Source organism: Mustelus asterias, chromosome 19, assembly GCF_964213995.1.
Source record: "Mustelus asterias chromosome 19, sMusAst1.hap1.1, whole genome shotgun sequence".
In the NCBI taxonomy this organism is placed as follows: Eukaryota; Metazoa; Chordata; class Chondrichthyes; order Carcharhiniformes; family Triakidae; genus Mustelus; species Mustelus asterias.
In genome coordinates, this window is record NC_135819.1 from 53,247,120 (window position 1) to 53,265,219 (window position 18,100).

Here is an 18,100-nt window from a genome sequence, read left to right on the forward strand (position 1 = left end):
ATAATTGAATTCCCACTTGCCAGAGAGCAGTAGGTGGAATGAGCATGAGGGCTGCACACACATTGCTTTGCATTTGCCTCATGTCAACTCTGCCATGAACCTGAAATGAAAGCAATTCCACTCCCTAAATGTGCAGCTGGTGTGTGATCACAGGCAGCACGTCACGGAGGTCAATTCCCATCTTCTAGTCACAGTCACAACATATTCATTTTGCAGCAGTTCTCAAAGTGTTCCTATTTTCAGCATTTACAGCAAACCAAAGGGCGTCTGCTGGGCAACAGGTGCTACCCACCGATGAGATAGTTCATGACAATCCACACACATGTGCCCAACATGCATGCAATGGGAGTCCCCAAAACTAAATAAAGCCGAAGAGTGAAGCAATGATTCACCTGCCTGTAGCACACTGAAGAAGTTCTGTAGCACTCAGCAGAATGGTCTCCAGACTGTTTGGTGAGTCCAATGTATGCTTTATAATATTGCCATCTTAAGTGATCAGCCTGTGACCACTTTCAGGTGTGATGGGAGGCAAAAGAAGGAGGCAGAAAGGAGTAAGAGGAAGGGAAGTACTCACACTTTGACAGCCCTTTCTGCCCATTAATTGGTGTCTGTATGCAGTACATGATTTCATTTATCAATTTAGTTCAGAACAATTATTTTGTGTGGTTTTTATTTTTTACATCACGCTCATTGGACACTGTGATGATCAGTGAGAGAGGGAAGATAAGGGTTGGGACTGTTTGTGATTGGGAAAGTTGGGATGCGGTTACGGGATTTTACTTGGGTGAATTCTTCACGGATAGCCTGGCCAGAAAGGGGCTGTCTAATTTCCATCTTTCCCTCTTTCAACATTTCCTCTTCCTCCTCATAGAAACCCAACAGTGCAGAAGGAGGCTATTCGGCCCATCGAGTCTGCACCGACAACAATCCCACCTAGGCCCTATCCTCGTTACCCCAAGTATTAACCCCACGTATTTACCCCGCTAATCCCGCTAACCTACGCATCCTGGAAAACTAAGGGGCAATTTAGAATGACCAATCCACCTAACCCACACATCTTTGGATCCTCCTCATTCGCTTCTTCATGCAGCTGTTGATCTGATGCTCAGCCAACAGCTGGTAGCTATGTGGAGTGTCCTCTCGTGTTGGTGAGACTTTTCAGCATGTAGCTGAATATCATTAATCTTGACAGCTGCAGCCGAGTACTGTAGGGCTCCTCCCGAGCTGTTCAAGCAGAGGAAAGGTTATTTGTATAGCAGCATGATTTTCATCTAATGCATGTCGCATACATGTGCATGGGTTCTGTGCCAGAGTCGAGAGTTGCGCAGTCAGCAGATAGCCAGTAGCAACCCTGCCTCAGTGGTCTGCCACAGAATGAAGAATATCATGGTTGCTGCCAGGATGTTGGGCATTGTTGTGTATATTTCTCTGCCCACAGTCACATTGTTGCTTCCAAGATAAGGAAAAGTTGACATATGGCACCTGCAAAATGATGCACGGGCAATCAATGATACCCTGCGCCTTGGTGAAGCAGCATTCCGAGTAAAGATGTGTTCATGCTCCTCAGGCTTCACTCTGTGCAAAAATGAATTATATGTAACCTGCTTTCATTGAGTAGAACGTGTCAGCAACCTCGCCAATGTAAAAGAGGGTGGAAAGCTGCAAGGTGTTGCAAATATCTACATTTTCAGCCTGGAAGGAGCCAGGTGCAGGATGGCCAGGGTAACCGTTACAGTCACTGAGAATACCCTGCTCTGTTGTCGCACTTTTAGCTAAAGGAGATGACAAATTGCAGTGAGGATGTCCTGAGGAAGCCATAGACATCTCAGACATTGCTCCTCACTGGGTTCTGGTAGGAGAACTACTCCATGAGCACCCTTGTAGATTTGGCCCCTGCTGAAAACCTTCTCCTTCTCCCTCTTCCAGCAGCTAATCCTACTCTGCATGGTCTCTCTTCATTCTCCAAGTCAGGCTGCGCTCTATAATGGGATGCCCACCAGTGCGTCCATTCCTGGCAATAACTGGTTAATGCAAAAGCCTTGAAATCAGCAAAATATTTTCAGCACCTGCCACACCACACCTTGTAGACATTCCAACTTGAAACACCTATAGAGAGAACCAAACCCTTGTAGAATTGCAGCAAGAACTAGGAGAAATCAGCCAGCAATTAACCTGTAAGTAGTTAATGACCTTGTTAAATAGAGCTAATCAGGAGGTCCTTCCTGAGATTAAAGGTATTAGTTGACTCCAAAATGGTGCCACTTGCAACAAATAAGTATTGCACCCTGAGTGACATTGTGGTTTGCTTGGTGTGCATACTTTTGCGGGTGTTCAATTCATGAATGTCAACTACACTAACATGCATTGGATGTACTTTGCCCCATAAGCAGACACACATGCCATGGCTGTCATTTTGGAACTCTGGAGGTACTAGTACAGTTCATAAAAGGATGCTAACAAGACCACTTTCTTGCCTCCAAAAGCAGAATTTTACCATCCCCTGGAAGGTGGACATGAAGGTTAAGGCTGGGAAGTGGGAGGGTGGGGAGTTGAGGTGGTGGGGAGTTGAGGTGGTGGGGTGATTGGTCCAGTAAAATGCCAAGGAGCCATGTTCTAATGGCTCCCCAATGCAGTCCCACCACCAGAGAGATTTCTCAAGGATGGGAATGACAGCAGCTCAATTGCTCTCATGTGCGGGTATTTATTGTCCATCCCAGAGAGCATTTAGGAGTCAATCACATTGCTGTGGATCTGGAGTCATGTGCAGGCCAGTCCAGGTGAGGATGGCAGATTTCCTTCTCTAAGGGACATTAATGAACCAGATGGATTTTTACGACAATGGTTTCATGTCACGGCCAGATTTTAAATTCCAGATTTTATTGAATTCAAATTTCACCATTTGCCATTGTGGGATTATGAATCAGGGTCCCCAGAGCATTACCCTGAATCTCTGGCTTACTAGCCCAGTGACAATACCATTACACCACTGCCTCCCCATCATAGGGTATGTCCTGTCTCCTACCCAAGGGTGCTGGCCATCTCACAAACTCCCCAACTTCAGGATTTTGTCCCCCTTCCAGGAAGTTCCCACCCCGAGTTTTAAAACAAAATGACAAAACACAGAGGAATGGAATTGCCTTAGACTTGTCTTAGCAATATTACCAATATTAGTTAATTCCTAATTTGATGTGTTACAATTATTAAAAGTCTCCACTGGCTTAAATTTCAGATACACAAATATCCTATTTTAAAAGTTAGTTTTTGGAAATCATTTTGTACTTTAACTCAATTCCTCGGGAGAACATCTTTCTGGAAGTTACAGAGTCACACTGATTTAGTGGCTTAGACTTTGTCCCTTGCTGGTTTTATTTGGTCTTATGACTACTGGACTGCATCTGGGCTTACGCAATGCACAATTTCACTACTGATTGGAGATTAAGGCACGAGTTAATCACAAGGGACTTGCGTTCAGAACAGGTTGCGAGTGGCTGATGCAAATCATCCTGCGTCAGTTCCTTCTGTGTAATATATAGGTGAATCTCTGCAACATGTTCACATGGTTTACTATCATTGTGAGTCATCAACTGATTGTCAGAGCTGCCCGGAATGTAACTTCAGACAAGAGGTTTTTTCAGTTGAGTTACAGTTAACTCGTTCAGTGTCACATTGCTTTTATCATCACAGCAGCATGTTTTCCACTATTATACATATATATATGTCAGACCTACGCACTTAGATCAACTCATTTATCATTAATGTCAACATCCCACGGAGCTCAACAAAAGAGCCAAGTCCTCATTCCTTCTCTGAATATTAATGCCAAATACGTAATATAGCTTTTGATAATTGACATTATCTCTGTCACAATTCACCTGGAAAATTTCTCAAGCACCAACCAGTATTATTGTTTCTCTTGCTGCACCTAGTGGTGCACTTCCATCTGATATCAGAGCGAGTTTTACCTGGAACAAGTCGCTAGCCTGTCACCAGAGGCTCATAGCTTGAGGGTGCCACTCCACACCAAGCATGGTTGATCAGGAGTCTCTCCCGCTCTTATGGCTGCCATTGGTGTAATGAAAGGATTTTGCAGGTTGATACTCAACCTGTTGGCCATGTTATGAATGCACCTTCCTTAGCCATTAAGTCCTGGGTCTGGGACTGGAACCCAGAGATTCTGGTTCAGAAATAGGGATACTACACACTGTGCCACAAAACCTCCATCCAACCAGTATTAATGATCTTTTATGAAGGTGGAAGAGAGGATGTCCGGGGTGCGTGGGGTCCTTAATTATGCTAACTGCTTTGCCGAGGCAGCGGGAAGTGTAGACAGAGTCAATGGACGGGAGGCTGGTTTGCATGATGGATTGGGCTACATGTACGACGTTTTGTAGTTCCTTGTGGTCTTGGGCAGAGCAGAAGCCATACCAAGCTGCGATACAACCAGAAAGAATGTTTTCTATGGTGCATCTGTAAAAGTTGGTGAGAGTCGTAGCTGACATGCCAAATTTCCTTAGTCTTCTGAGAAAGTAGAGGTGTTGGTGGGCTTTCTTAACTATAGTGTCGGCATGGGGGGACCAGGACAAGTTGGTGAGCTGGACACCTACAAATAACTTGAAGCTTTCGACCCTATCTACTTCGTCCCCATTGATGTAGACAAGGGCATATTCTCCTTTATGCTTCCTGAAGTCAGTGACAATCTCCTTCATTTTGTTGACATTGAAGGAGAGATCATTGGCACCGCACCAGTTCACCAGATTTCTATCTCATTCCTGTACTCTGTCTCGTCATTATTTGAGATCCAACCCACTACGGTGGTGTCGTCAGCAAACTTGAAAATCAAATTGGAGGGGAATTTAGCCACACAGTCATAGGTGTATAAGGAGTATAGTAGGGGGCTGAGAACACAGCCTTGTGGGGCACCGGTGTTGAGGATGATCATGGAGGTGTTGCTGTTGCCTATCGTTACTGATTGTGGTCTGTGAGTTACGAAGTTCAGGATCCAGTCACAGAGTGAGGTGCCAAGGCCCAGGCCACAGAGTTTAGAGATGAGTTTCGTGGGAATAATAGTGTTGAAGGCTGAGCTGTAGTCAATAAATAGGAGTCTGACATAAGTGACAAAAAAGCCTTGGATAGAAATTCACGGCATGTTCTCTGGCAGCGGAGGCAGCTTGCCATTGCCCGTAGACAGGATCTTTCAGTCCCATCAAGGTCTATGGCATTTTGTGTAGCTCGTCCATCCTGCCACCAGAGAACTCACTGCGAGGGGTTCGCCTTCAGTGCGGCCAGAAGATCCCACCAGCAGGAAGGGCTGGAAAATCCCATCCCATGTAATCCAGGCAAAACGTACTGCATCAAGGGGCAATCCTATACTGGGGGTAATTAACATAAAGACTCTCAGCAACGTGGCAGGAACAGATAAACTATAGTTTCTCATCATTGAAACAATAAAAATATCCACAATGTTTTAATTATTATAATTAGATCTAAATTTATATTTATTTGTTAAAATAATTTATTATTTTTGCACATAAGTAAGTCTTAATTTACCAACAGTCAAATAACTGTAATGTCTATTTATATTAACAAAATTAAAATGGTCTCCTACTTGTATACAAAAGTGGGTAGTATATATAGTTTGACTACTCTCTCCAATACTAAGGCCACTGTAAGATTGCAGTCTTTCTTAATGTTTTTCCAAAGGCCAAATTTACCTAGCAAGTAAGTGGGAGTGAACTGCAATCCTGTGAGGGAGTTTGAGTCGCAGGCCCAACAGGTTTTAACCAGCAGACCTGATTGGAATGCAACTGATCTGCTGCTTGAACAATTCAATCGCTCGACTTGTCAAGGTAGATGAAGGTGGGGAAGCCTCCAGTCCAATCACTGGTCATTAGGAGAAGGCTGTTGGCAGCGAGGTAAACCTGGGAGGAGTGGTATTGTGGAGGGTTAGAGCCTGGGGCAGCAGAGGTCTGGATTCTCCCTGTAAGGCCCAGAGGAATATCAAGGGTCACCAAGATGGCGCCGGAGCAAGTCAACCTCTTGTGAGCTGTACCCAATATACCTTCTAATTCTATCTTTTACTCTTGTTCTATGCTTCTAAAACTATTCTAACTCTTTTAAACTCTTTAATAATTCACTATTACAACCTCTTCCAGATTTGGCGATCTTTCTCTGCACCCTAGCTATGATTACATTCTGCACCCTCTCCTTTCCTTCTCTATGTACGGTATGCTTTGGCTGTATAGCGCGAAAGAAACAATACTTTTCACTGTATACTAATACATGTGACAATAATAAATCAAATCAAAGCTAAACCATTGGCCATACTGGCATTCACTGAATAGGATGGCTATAGTGAGTGAGCCACTCATAAACAAGTTAAAGTTCCATTTTTCTTTATTCATGAGGATTATGTCAGAGTCCTGTAGCAATCTCACCTATTCACAAAACAAATGTTAAAATTGCCAATCAGTGTAGGATATGGATGATGGCTTCTTATTTTAACTGCTCCACTACATCCTTCCCAACAGTCAGTGAGAGTTAAACATTTCCCAATCTTTGTTTCTCAATCTACATTTACCGCAATAAAATGTACTATAGAATGATAAATCTTGCTAAAGAAAGAGACAGTTTTATTGAAGCTTTTTGTTTCACACTCAGGACTATTCACTAGAATACCAAATGTTATGGGAACAATAACTTTTACTGTTTGAGAAGGGAGTGCTGATTGATTGGCAAGCAGATTCTGACTGGTAGAGGCATTGCCATGAAGAATGCACCAGTTGATGGTGACTGACAATTAACTGCCAAGCATTGTTTGAAACTTAAACCAGGCAGCTTGACTCTGGTTTGTCAAGGCATTCGCAGATGAATGAATCAGCGAATGGCTGTCATTGATTTTGATTAGCTGAAATGGGTACAACGTGTGTACATGTCCTTTCTGTCTGCAAATAACATGGCCCTGTATACTAATATATGTAGCTACAACAGTACACATAGATGTGCCACATGCAAGCCTGACTGAAAATCTTTGATTGGTTGTCAGCATAATTGCTAGCGCATTGAGAATCATTTAACAAATGTTGTTCAATCGCAGAACCACATCTAATGTTCTGAGTTTTGCAAACACGGACCATTTGGATATGGTCTGTAACTTGCCCATTGTGACCAGCACAAGAGACATGTTGTTTATTACTCATTTGCGTGCTGGGCAAAACATCTTTTTAGCTTGATGGCAGCACCCTGTTGGTGGTGAATACCACTTGTGTTGTTACTGCATAGCTGCAGCGTGAGAAAGCTAGCTTCGCATGTTGCTCAAAATTTTGAGATACCTTGCCCTTCCGGGGTTTATCTGAGGTAGTCTGGGCACTTTTCAGGGTCAAAAGTGATGGATTCAGACCCATTCATGAGTTTGTGGGAAACACAGTGTGAAATGATCTGGTTTGCATAGCCCTTATACTGCAGAATGCCTTTAATGTGCCCTATTACAGCAACAAGTCTGCATGGTCAGAAAATGGCTCAGCCCTGTTTACAAGGTTGCCAACAAGGCCAATCCTATAGCGTGTGGGACTAATAGAGTCCCAACTTGTATATTGCGCCGTAAATGGACACTTGTGATAAACCGGAGAACCTCCTGGCAAATTTCTCAACTGGTACGTCAAGGAAAGGGATTTGACCTGATTGTCCCATTTCAAAAGTGAATTTGAGCACAGGATGGAGCCCATTAAGACATGTAAGGAAATTATTACATGCAGCTGCGGATTTAAACATAGCAAATGTACCATCCGCATATTGGAACCATGCAAGGGGTGAGAGGTTAGGTGTCATTCCAATGAAGACACAAAGATATACAGCCTGCAGGGCAGCTTCAGGGGATATTATTCATTATAAAAAAACAAATTTGTCAACATTAGTAATGGGCTATGGCAGTGTTCAGAGTTAGCCATCAAATGTCTGCCTGACAGATTTTATTAAAAGTAATACCTAATATTTGGTTTCAGTGAAAGGGTTAGTTTTACCTTTAAGTGCCTGAGGAATGCATGCTATCCATGTGATTTACAGGAGTATCACAAGATTCGCATTCCTCAGTTTAGGATTAGGATCATTAAACAATGTCCTTGTGTTCTTTGCTCATTCTAAAAAAAAATCATATTTTATATTGCAGAATCAGGAAAGTTAATCCACTGGGAACGGTTTCTAGTGTAACAACTGCTTTGATGTTTTGTATAAATGGCTTTAATATACATCTTAATGGAACTTGTTTTGAAACCACTTATTCGAAAGACATGTAAGCACTTGTCTGAGAAATTTGTTTAATGGGATACTGGTGGAGAATTTCTGCTTTAGGAACTGGTGATATTGCAAATAAGACATAGCAGCAGATATGTAATTCTACCCCACATTTTTTTTTACCACAAAGACATTTTTGGATATAGTGCAAAAAATGCAAACTTTACAAAAAAAAAAGAATCTTTTGTGATTCAACAAAGAATAGAATAAATATAGATTTGACACGAAGGCAGAAGAAAGATGAAAATGATCCAAGCTTAACATGGAGCAAGAACCCAAACATTCGGATAGGCTAGCTGGGATAAGCATGTCTTTTGCCTATCCTACCGTAATAGAAAATTAGAAGCAGAATTTTCACCCATTTGTGGGGCAAAAGAAAAATCGGGTGGGCACGTGGATTTGCAGCCCGTGAGCCAGTTTGCTGGCTAACGTCGCAGATCTCCACTTAGTAACGGAAAGGCTGACCAGGTAAGAAGTACAAAATCAGGACTTTGAATCTATTTGAGAGTTCAGGTATCCTGAGCCATTTTCCCCATGACAGTGGCTGGACAATTGAGATAATTATCAGCCCCCACCCTCCACAGACAGCATTTTCTTGGAGATGTCTGCCCAGTGACAAGCCAGGGGACCAGCTCACCAGGCAAACTCTGAGCCCTCTGCTTGTTAATTTGGTAGTCATGATGTGGAGATGCCGGCGTTGGACTGGGGTAAACACAGTAAGAGTTTTAACAACACCAGGTTAAAGTCCAACAGGTTTATTTGGTAGCAAATACCATTAGCTTTTGGAGCACTGTTCCTTCGTCAGATGGAGTGGAGATTTGCTCTCAAACAGGGCACAGAGACACAAAATCAAATTACAGAATACTGATTAGAATGGAAATCTCCACAGCCAACCAGATCTTAAAGATACAGACAATGTGAGTGGAGGGAGCATTAAGCACAGGTTAAAGAGATGTGTATTGTCTGTGTATATGACAGGTCACGGGCATTCAGCCTCTGATCTTCGGGTAAGCGTTCTCCAAGGGGCCTTCACGACACACGACAGCGCAGAGTCGCTGAGCAGAAACTGATAGCCAAGTTCCGCACACATGAGGACGGCCTAAACCGGGATGTTGGATTTATGTCACATTATCAGTAATCCCCACAGCTTGCCTCCTGGACTTGCTGGCTGTCCTGTCTGGAGACAATACACATCTCTTTAACCTGTGCTTAATGCTCCCTCCACTCACATTGTCTGCATCTTTAAGATCTGGTTGGCTGTAGAGATTTGCATTCTAATCAGTATTCTGTAACTTGATTTTGTGTCTCTGTGCCCTGTCTGAGAGCAGATTTCCACTCCATCTGACGAAGGAGCAGCGCTCCGAAAGCTAATGGTATTTGCTACCAAATAAACCTGTTGGACTTTAACCTGGTGTTGTTAAAACTCTTACTGTGTTAATTTGGTTACAGCTGCATCCGCCTGCTCCCCTGTAGCGGGGTTTCGCCTCCAACATAGTGGCCCAATAGCTGTAATTGGTTTTTCATTTCAGGTTTTTCAAGTTGCTGAAGGAGTGCATCATGATACTGTAAAGATGATACCAGTTTAGGGAAAACACAACTTATAACAATACAGAGGCTTACAACCTCGTGGCTGCAATCAGCTCCCGGGATGACTCTGAGTATAGAAGCCAGTGTTTATCAGGGTGATCCCCCATCCTGCTCCCTGATTGGTTCCCCGGGTCATGTGGTCCTTACTTTGCAGATTGATCCTTAAAGGGACAATCACCACTGATGGGGACCTCTTTTCCTGCAATGGCGGGCATGCCGTCTGTGCTGGAGGGCCACGTATTGGTCCTCCAGCTTTGAAGGCCTTCCTACTCTCCTTGATTGGTTAGTGAGCATGCCCTCTGGACTCTAAATGGCTAATCGTGGGAAAATCATTGCCAAGTGTCTGGTCCTGACGCAGTTCACGTTTGGGAACCTCGTTTGACCCCAACAACGGAATTCTGGCCCAGAATGCAAAGTCATACCCTGGATATTTACTACAGGCTGAATAAATCTTCATTGTAAAATGCTTACACATCTATTTGCTCAAACTTTGTGCTAATTCGGTGAAAGGTACGATTGGTTGAGTGAAATAAGTCCTCAGAAGTGGAAGTTACTTCACCAGAATTCCTTTATTTACAAGATCCAGCAAAACTATACAGAGTACTCTCAGTATGTAGTCTACATCCAGAGTGCAGAGGTATTGACACTTCTGTTTCAGTACAGAGCATGGGGCTCCCGATTGGATCATTAATTTGACCCTTAATCAGGGACGTCTTTTATTGATTTGATGGTCCAATCAGGGAGCCAGGGAGTTCATATTCAAGCAGGCCAACCTCAATTGCTTGATTAAAATCATTACATTGAGAAAGAAATATTGTTCCATGTTTGACACAGAGCTTCAAACATCCCATGGTCTGGTGTCAAACAGACCAGTTGCAGAGCAATATGCCCTCCTCTCTGCATGAGCAACATACTAAGCTCAACTTCAGCAGAACATCCCCCAACAGTAGCAGATTGACATTTCCACAAATAGCTGCTTTTGCTGGCTGTCTGAGCTAAACTCTAATGCAGATTGTAGTCACTTTTCATCTGCAGGATCGTGGTGTTCATGGAATAGACTGTGATCAATCCAAACTAGTTTCATTTGTGAGACCCTGCAGCAAGCAGAGAGCAGAAACTTCTGTTTTTATTTCTTCTTGAGATGTGGCTGACAGTGACAGGTCTCAATTATTGTACACCTCTGTATATTCTCAGAAGCTTCTCCTTGAGTTACTGTAGTAATTGTATATTTACACTCAATTTTGTGGGTCAGCTTATTTGGATAATTGTTCACAACCCCAGGTGCAGAAATGCATATGTGAAGCAGAGACCCCATGTTACAGTTACTTGCTCCTTTATCCACTGGGTTATGTGTCAGTGGACCCACACTCTGCATGGAATGAATGTGAATCCAGCTTCTAGCAATAAACCTTAAAAATATTAATATTCCCCCCCCCCCCCCAGTGTTATGAACATTATACCCAGATTTTCCTGGGGCATCTCCGATTCCTCACTGTAACTTCAGCAGAAATACATTCATTAGATTCCTGCCAACACCACATGTGGTTTAGCAGGATTATTGCTGAGGAAGTTTCTTGTCAAAGTACTGTCTGTACTAAGACACATGTAATTCAGATCTGTCAGATCATGTGAACTGTCCAGGCAGCATGACGGTGCAGTGGTCAGCACTGCTGCCTCACAGCACCAGGGATCTGGGTTCAATTCTGGCCTCGGATGACTGTCTGTGTGGAGTTTGCACAATCTTCCCGTGTCTGTGCGGGTTTCCTCCCATGGTCCAAAGATGTGCAGGTTAGGTGGATTGACCATGCTAAATTGCCCCTTAGTATCAGGGGACTAGCTGGGTACATACCAGTGCTGCTGGTGCAGACTTGATGGACCGAATGGCCTCCTTCTCCACTGTAGGAGTTCTATGATTTTAATAAGTAGAGAACATTAAAATATTGGCCTCCACCTTTGGAGAAAATAGATAAGGATGTTTATAAAGTGTAATCTTTCCTTCAAATAAGTGATTCATTGAATTACAGGCAAGATAGTAACTGCTGTGTGTTGACTTGTAAAATATTTCAGTTTGTTGCTAAAATGCTGTTTAACCATCTGGAGATTTACATAACAATAGATAAGTACTCAGTCATGTGAGTTAATGAAGGCAGCTCCACTCACATGGAGATGTATGAACTATTATGAACTATTATGAGTAAACATGATGAATAGTATATGCCTTTCTCTGCAGAGTATTTTTGAGGATTTCTTTCACCCTACATCTATTTCATTTTCTTAACCTATGTTTGAGACACATTGAGACCAATAAAATCTTTTTAAATAACCTAGGGGGTTGACTGTTACAGGGTTTGGCCCATTTGATGCATTAAACTATGTTTTCTCCACTGATAAAGGCATTCAGTGTAGTCTGACACTCTGAAACTATTGACTTCTGACCTGAAGCACATGCAACTCCAGTGACACATGGACAAATAGGGAAGGTTAGACTTCTAAAGAGAAAACATGGGTTGCAACTTAACTCCCCCCCAAAAAAAAGTTAGGTCGTGGTCAGGTGAGATGTTAAAACTTTAATCCACTTTTAACAGAGGCAAGACAAGGGAAGAGCAATCAACCCACTCCCAAGAGGTGGTTCACCCAAGGTCATATTTTTAAATCAGGCTAGGAGGCTCCGATTCAACTTTAGTTACTGTTCAACAAGCCTTGGGAAACCAAGAGAGGTGGGAACAGCTTTGAGGAGAAAGTAGTTGCTTCCCCCTCTGAGGGACTGGGCCGCCACTAGCAGGAAACTTACCTGTGGCTGTGAGCTGCTCTGAGTATTCCCATCTAGCTAGAAGCCAAAGTTGTCAATCAGGGTGACTGACAAGCAGGAAACTTGTCAAGCCAAAAGCTATGCATGTTGTACAGTCAAAACTCCATGACAGACAGGGAAAATCTGAACTTCTGGGTCCCTTACATCCCCACATCTATACTCTGTCCTGTAAAGAGTCAGTCCATCATGTTTCCTGTAAATGTCCACTGTCCTGGGATTTATATTTTCCAGTCATCTGTGGTTAGCACGGCTGCCTCACAGTGCCAGGGACCCGGGTCCAATTCTGGTCTGTGTGGAGTTTGCACGTTCTCCCCATGTCTGCGTGGGTTTCCTGCAGGTGCTTCGGTTTCCTCCCACACTCCAAAGATGTGCGAGTTAGGTGGATTGGTGATGTTAAATCTCCCCTTAGTGTCCCAAGATTAGTGGAGTAAATGCATAGGATTACAGGGATAGGGACTGAGTAAGAATTAAAAGAAGATGGGTCAGTGCTGACTCAATGGGCCGAATGGCCTCCTTCTGTAATGTAGGGATTCTATGATTCTTCTCTGAAGAAAATTGGCACTCATTTTTTCCTCTTCTTCTGATGATGGAGCTTCCAGCTTGGGTACAATTCTGTGGGATAGGCAGCCATCAGGGAGCATTCTTTAACTGTTAGCCTCGGCAGTCAGATTGCTAGGTCAAAGCTGAAACTAAAGCTTTCCCCACCAAATGCCTACATAATTTCCATCAATGATTGTTGAAAGGCAATTTGGACTGGGAACTCGGTCTGGCTAAATTTTCCTCCTGCGTAGCCCAGTGGCATTGGACTGAATTGTAACTTCCTTAATGCTACACTGTTTATCATCAATTAGTCCAGTACAGATCAGAGAGCGAACATGGGATATTCCTAATCTATTAGGTTCAGTGTCACATTGAGTAGTGTTCTTCCTCACTGAGCTATCAAGACATTTTATTGCCACAACACATCCAGCCCATTAAAGTACCCTCTCTGTCTGGAGTGCTGGCTGGCTGGCCAGGCACTCATTCTTGGGCCTACGCTGGTGGAGCTGGTGAGAGCAATAAACTGTGTTGTCGTGGATTGAATCTTTAAAGGGTTTTCCACCAGAATTCTCAGCCATTGCGGAGAAATGCTGAGTGAAGATCAGACAATTCCTATGGGAAAAGAGCAAAATCAGAGCAACATTGGGTAACTAAAAAGCTATTCTGCTGATGCACATCCTGATGGTTTTCTCAAATTTAGCATTGAAATGAGCTGCGCTAATGAAGAGATGGGAATAAACTGTTTTCGGCTACATATGATGATGAGACAGGGAATAGACAAATCTGGAAAGATGCAACAACTTTGATTCCAAATGCCATGTCGTAAATGGATAAATTGATTAAAAATGAATTGAGTTCTTCAATGTATTGCATCTGTGATATTTATTTGCATCTCTCAATCCATATGTCACAATATCACTAATTATAAAATGCCACAATTTGCCTTTGCAACTGTTATCACCGGTGTCTGCTACAACACTCTGGGTGGCAAAAACAATTGTGGAATATGGTAATAAATCTATGTACTGTTAGAATCACACACTCTGGAATCTACTTCAAGCCGGTACAGCACATTGAGGCTAAAATGGCATTGGTAAATCCCTTCAAATTTCATTTATTCATCCACAGTTTTTCTCTCAACAAATGACACAATTTGGACAGTTTAAATGACGTCACTGTACAAATGTGTTAAAATTGTTTGCATTTACCCATTTTTAAAATTCCATGCAGGTAAGTAATTGACTCTTTATTTTCTTATCATTTATATATGATGTTATATATCATGGCACTCCTTTCAATCTTTTATTTTGTTCTGCTGAGCTGTGAGAAATTATTGAGAATCCGGCATTAACCATGACATAAACTTGGCCACCATGCAATAATGTAAAAGAGTGGTTCTGGGTGGGACGTTTTGGGTATTGGCTGCCCTGTCAGATTTTCAGTTTTTGCCTGGTATAGTATTCTAAGCTGAGTGCTGGCTTACAAACCCTATGGTTCTGTGTGTCAATTGAGGGCAGAAGGTCAATGTTGTCAGAGAATTCAAAGCAAAAATAACACTAAGTGAAGCGCTCTGAACTCTTCAAATCGACCCTTCGCAACATTCTGACATTACACCAGTTTGGCAAATCTACTCTGTCCTTCCAATAAACTGGTGTAAATCTCACCTGGGCAGAATATCATGGCATTATGGAATATCTAAAGTATTGAAGTCCCACTAGTCATTAGGATGGATGGAAAATCATTTATTAATAACATATGATAGAAACTATAACTCTGCTTTTAACCTGATTAGCTGGTGGGACTGGGTGAGCATGTTGAATGCCCAATTTTCACCCCCCCCCCCCCCCCCCCCCCGCCAGCCCCCGATTTGACTCTCCATATTGGAAAAAGTAATGAAAAGTGTAGTGTCACTGAAATGCTTGAAGTTGTTATGTAACAGAAATAAAACTCTATTTCAAATTTGGGACTTTCAGATTAGACAAGTAACATGGATAGTCTGCATTGAAAATGAAAAAACAAGCTACAAAATAATAAATACAGACTGTCTTTTAACCATTGTCGATTTAATTTTTGGTAGATTTTTTTTATTCATTTGTGGGACATGGGCGTCGCTGGCTGGCCAACATTTATTGCCCATCCCTAGTTGCCCTTGGAGGGCAGTTGAGAGCCAACCATATTGCTGTGGCTTGGGAGTCATGTGTTGGCCGGACCAGGTAAGAACGGCAGATTTCCTTCCCTAAAGGACATTAGTGAACCAGATGGGGTTTTTCCGACAATCGACAATGGTTTCGTGGTCATTAGTAAATTTGTAATTCCAGATTTTTTTTTTATTGATTTCAAATTCCACCATCTGCCGTGGCAGGATTCGAACCCAGGTCCCCAAAACGTAAGCTGAGTTTCTGGATGAATGGTCTAGTGATAATAGCACTGGACCAGCACCTCCCCATACGTTTTCCTTGTCAAAAAGACAGAGAAAGCTTTCAGGAACGGTTGATGGTACCTTACGCACTTACCACTGTAAAAACTTAGAAAATGTTTCCAGAGGTATTGCACCATGAACAAGTGACATGATAAAAACCCAACCCATTACTGCATTCCACCACAAGCCCACAAAGAGGCCTCTTTCCTTGCTTACCAGCCATGACTTATTGTCTGGGCAAAATCGATGAAACATAACAATAATTTAATTGATTGGCATTTATCGTACTGATCTCTAATTGGCAGGTATTGACAGCAGCAATGCTTGGATCAATGAAATATTGAAGGCTAGATTTAGCCACTGGTTGTGTTTCTTTACAAAGCATGTTGCTACATAATACTCCCCCTTTTAACATATTGCAGTCCTAATTTAGGTGAGGCTTTCTTAAATGGCACCCAGTAAATAGAGCAACCTTTAACCACAAAATTCATGGGGTTGCAACAGCCTTTCAAAGTAATATAAGCTAATTGCTTACAGTACAGCCTACTTGTTAAAAGAACAATGACTTAGCAATTCTCCTTAATATACTTGCTGCCTCATAATTTGTTTGAGTAATTCAGAAGACAGCGGCATAGGGAAAGAGGGATCGGTTTAAAAATACCTGGCAGGGATCATATTAAATGCAAGAATGTATGATTATTTTGATGGTATGATTAGTTTTGTTTACAAAACGGATTTCACAACATATTGACACAACAATATGGCAGCCTATATCATTAACACTAATTTTCTGAATCAGTTTAATTACTTTTCTCTGTGCAAAAAGAATTTCATTATAGTCTCCCCTGTTATCAATCATAATTATCATCTCTTACACCTTACAAGACAAATGACACACAGAAGGTATTACACATCTTAATATAGTGAAAGCTCCTGTTAGCATAATGTGCTTGATTCTAATTTCTTTCTGCAATATAATCGTGCCATTTTGTCGATTTGCTATTTCTTCTCTGCAGTAGTCAAAGGTGATTTTATTTGTAAAGATGTGAGGGAGTGAGTCTGTCCACTGTAAAATTTGGTTCTCAAGTAGTTAACTGAATAACAGTTGCTCACAAGAGCCCATGATTTCACAGGACCTAAACTGCAAGCAAAGTCAAAGTGCGTATTCCCAAGATGACATTGACAATGCCACCACCATGGTGACTGGAGCATGTGATCATAACAAACATCTCATATGACTCGCTGAGATGAAGCAGAGTGAGTCAGCATTTCCGAACAAGTACAAACGCATTCCTGTAATAGATTATCTAACTCTATATCCTCTTGTGATTTCACTGAACAAAGATATTCCTATCGGGCAGCCAAACTTAACATCACAAGCTGAATTTTATACATTTTTCACATTCTCCAGCAACAAAAGCATGAACAATCTAGTTATGTCAATAATTGCCCACAAGTCATGCTGCTTTATTTTTAGGATTTAGAGCAGAATACATTTCTCTCCTTCTGCCTGCTTTGTGATTTGCACCACTTGACCACAAGGGTAAAATTATCTTTGGCATTCTCTCACACTGCTCCTAAAAATGAGCTGGAGAGGCCACTGATCAAAGTGATTTTCTAGTTGATTGTCCCTCTCTCTGACTGGGGAATCACCCATTATTGCTTGTTAGTCTGGTTGAGGCTGGGAATACAGTGGGAGAAAGATTGGATAAGACCCGAAAACAGGCATGGGGTTTTTTTTTTAGTTTTTAAAGTTTATTTATTAGTGTCACAAGTCGGCTTACATTAACACTGCAATGAAGTTACTGTGAAAATCCTCGAATCGCCACACTCCAGCGCCTGTTCGGGTACAAATTGATCTTTCTCCGCACCCTAGTTAAAACTGTAACACTACATTCTGCGCTCTCTCATTTCCTTCTCTATGAATGGTATGCTTTGTCTGTATAGCGTGCAAGGAACAATACTTTTCACTCTATGCTAATACATGTGACAATAATAAATCAAATCAAATGAGGGAGAATTTAGCATGGCCAATGCACTTAACCAGCACATCTTGTGGACTGTGGGAGGAAACCGGAGCACCCAAAGGAAACCCACACGGATATGGGGAGAAGGTGCAGACTCCGTACAGGCAGGAATCGAACCCAGGTCCCTGGCGTTGTGTGGCAGCAGTGCTAACCACTGTGCCACAGTGTTGCATGGGGATTGTGATACATGAGTAACCATTTCAAACCTTTAACATATAACTTGCAGTTCAGAGGGTGAAAAAAACACCCTCTGCTTTTTGCAATTTTGCTCTGATGATCTTCAGTAGCAATTTCCAATTGAAAAGAGAATGTGAGTAAGGAATTAATGGATATACATATGTCTATAAAATGGGTTAATCATTCTTTGCCATTGTGGAATTCTAGCATTTGAGAGCAGGCAAACTTGGTGCTTCCTGGTAATTTATGTGGTAA